The sequence below is a fragment of the Babylonia areolata genome, chromosome 13, assembly GCF_041734735.1.
Source record: "Babylonia areolata isolate BAREFJ2019XMU chromosome 13, ASM4173473v1, whole genome shotgun sequence".
In the NCBI taxonomy this organism is placed as follows: Eukaryota; Metazoa; Mollusca; class Gastropoda; order Neogastropoda; family Buccinidae; genus Babylonia; species Babylonia areolata.
Genome location: NC_134888.1, coordinates 483317 through 486713, shown reverse-complemented (window position 1 = coordinate 486713; position 3397 = coordinate 483317). Strand labels below are relative to the sequence as shown.

At 42.8% G+C, this 3397-nt stretch overlaps 1 protein-coding gene across 1 annotated transcript in view; it reads right to left on the bottom strand.

Moving 5' to 3' along the window:
* Window positions 1-997, bottom strand: part of LOC143288948 (receptor for retinol uptake stra6-like) — a 54358-nt gene extending 53361 nt beyond the window's left edge. The window contains exon 1 of the mRNA XM_076597629.1: window positions 697-997. The gene's annotated coding sequence lies outside the window, so the exon portion shown is untranslated. The remainder of the gene's footprint in view (window positions 1-696) is intronic.
* Between the last annotated feature and the right edge of the window lie 2400 nt (window positions 998-3397).

Below are 3397 nucleotides of genomic sequence, written 5' to 3'. Positions count from 1 at the left end.
GAATGTGTGTGCGTATGTGTCACTCTGTGTGTGTGTGTGTGTGTGTGTGTGTGTGTGTGTGTGTGTGTGTGTGTGTGTGTGTGTGTGCGCGCGCGCGCGCGCGTGTCTGTGAGAGAGAGAGAGAGAGAGATAGAGAGAGAGACTGAGAGATAGACACAGAGAGAGAGAGATAGAGAGAGACACAGAGAGAGAGAGAGAGAGAGAGAGAGAGAGAGATGTACAACTAACGCAAACATTAAAGAGAGCCCCTCTTTCCATTTTCCACCAAGGCGCGAAGGTAAACACAGACAGACGGGCTGCGTCGACAAGTGTCAGTTCGTTCTCACGGTGTGCCTCATTTCGCATTCTGTTTTAGAACTTGCACTTGACTGGAAGGGCGCATTGCACACAACCTGCCATTGTCAATGGTTTGTGGCATGAAACACGGAAAGCAAGATGGTGGCACGTTAGTGTCTGAATCGGCATCAAAACCGAGTTAAACAACTTACAAAATATGGGTCGAAATCCACTGAAAATGGGTTGCATGATCTACCAATGCTAACATCGTTTCATACATGCACAAAAATTGCCGGTAAAATAGGTGCAATAATTTCGGATCCTAAAACAGGACTTTGCCCAGGTCCCCGAATCTAGCTGAGTCTACTACAATAGGACATTACCCACAAAGAAAAAACAAACAAACAAGTAAGTACTCACCAAAAACTTGAGAAAGACGGATCTTGGCAGACGACTGTCTGGCCGCTGACAACAGAGAGCTGTTTTCTCCTTGCACCTTAGAGAGCAGCTGCGGGAGAAATGGGTCACTGTGCCTGTCAGTCTTCACACTCCCACTGGTCGGGAAGGTCGATACAAAAGGCCTACAACCCACCCAGCTGCAAACCTGACTGACTGTTTTTTTTCAGATCACTGTTTTAACATGTATGATTATGACAGGCGCAACAGCCGAATGTTGAATAACGTAGAATTTTCAACGAAAAGAACAGCAAAAAACAGTTCTAGTTTCAGTTTCAGTAGCTCAAAGAGGCGTCACTGCGTTCGGACAAAAAACCAAAAAAAACCCAAACGGCGAGGGTCCTGGAATCGAATCCCTGTCGAATCGCTGAGTGGGTTGAAGTTGGAGATTTTTTTTCCCGTACGTCACTGACAAATGAGCAGACCTGCTAGTGCCTGAACCCCCTTCGTGTGTAAGAACAGGCAGTAAACGCACGCAGAACGGCACACGCGTGTTAAAGATGCCGTGACCCATATTAGCGTTCGGTGGGTTGAAACAAGAACACACCCAGCATGTACGCCTCAGGCTTTCACATAAATAAAAGGCCCGCTTGTGCACACGAGTGATCGTCAGTGGGAGTTGCATCCCACGGCACAGAGGAGGAAGAAAATCAATGACGGTATAGGGCGACACGGCTGGCTGGGCAGGGGAGGGCATGACGGTATAGGGCGACACGGCTGGCTGGGCAGGGCAGGGGAGGGCATGTCATCTTTACCGAATGCACCCGGTGAACCATCAAGACATAGTTTGGAGACACGGTCCTTCAACTAAAAGAAGAAAATACAAGTAATATTGACTGCTCTCTCTCTCTCTCTCTCTCTCTCTCTGTGTGTGTGTGTGTGTGTGTGCGTGCGCGCGCGTGCGCGGATTGTCTGATTGTATTGTTTTGCCGCACATGATGCGATTTCTCTTTGTGAAATAATAAAGTTAATCTGATCTTATCTGATCTTATTTTATCTTATCCTATCTGATCTTATCTGATCTGATCTGATCTTATCCTATCTTATCTTATCTGATCTTATCCTATCTCATCTTATCTTATCCTATCTCATCTTATCTTATCCTATCTTATCGTATCCTCTCTTATCTCATCCTGTCTTATCTGATCTGATCTTATCTGATCTAACCTTATCTAATCCTATCTTATCTTATCCTATCTTATCCAATCTTATCTTGTCTAATCTTATCTTATCTTATCCTATCTTCTCTTATCCTATCTGATATTATCTTATCCCGTGTTATCCTATCTTATCTTATCCTATCTTATCCTATCCTATCTTATCCTATCTTATCCTATCTGATCTGATCTTATCCTATCTGATCTTACTTATCCTATCTTATCTGATCTGATCTTACTTATCATACCTTATCTTATCCTATCCTATCCTATCCTATCCTATCTGATCTTATCCTATCTGATCTTACTTATCCTATCTTATCTGATCTTACTTATCCTATCTTATCTGATCTGATCTTACTTATCCTATCTTATTTTATCTTATCCTATCCTATCTTGTCTTATCTTATCCTATCTTTTCTGATCTGATCTTATCCTATCTTATGTTATGTTATCTTATCTTATCCTATCTTATCTATAATCAACGTGCAGTATATTATGTTATGCTCATAATCATATACAAAATAATGTTTATTTATTCTTTCTTTACACTTAATATGTTACCTGCAGTGCAAGGAATTTATGTATGAAACGGTGTATGTGATATTTTTACATTTGTGTCTTCAATAAATTCCTGATAAGCTGGGTTTTTGTTTTTGTTTGGTTTTACAGTTATGGTCTTCATGATGTTTACTTGTATGTTGTGATAATGCACCTGACCAAATTTCTCTAATTTGAGATAATAATGTTATTCTGATCTTCTCTTAAATTGGAAACTTGTATACATTCATATACAAACATATAATAACAAGTATGCAATTTTTGCTTGCATGTATTCCCACAGACACGCACGCTCTCACTCACTTTGACCTATTACCTCTCGTGGTATCCAGCCCGGGAACCAGTTGCATTGCTCGGACGGAAGAGCCTAGTATGGTCGTAACCCGCTACTAACTGTGTGTAGTATGGAACTGACCAATGGCGTAGTTCGGTTGACGTAGGCATTTAGTCACGTGTAACTGTCAAAACGTTAGAAGCAAGCAATGGAGCTGGCAGCACCAGGCCATCAACAACAGCACTGGGTAAAGTCCATCTCCGTGCTGTTTGCCTGAAGGCCTCTTCGCCTGCTGTTTCTCACTAGGCTTCTCTTTGTCTTCCCTTGGAGGTTTCATGTCATGGCCTGTCTGGTCTGATTAGTGTAGTGTAGTGTAGTGTAGTGTAGTGTAGTTCTCTTGTTTAGTCACAACAGATTTCTCTGTGTGAAATTCGGGCTGCTCTCGCCAGGGAGAGCGCGTCGCTACATTGAGAGCGCAACCTTTTTCTTTCCCCGTGCGTGCAGTCTTGTTTGTTTTTCCTGTCGAAGTGGATTTTTCAACAGAATTGTGCCAGGAACAACCCCTTTGTTGCCATGGGTTCTTTTACGTGCGCTAAGTGCATGCCAGGCTGTACACGGGACCTCGGTTTATCGTCTCATCCGAATGACTAGCGTCCAGAACACCACTCATGGT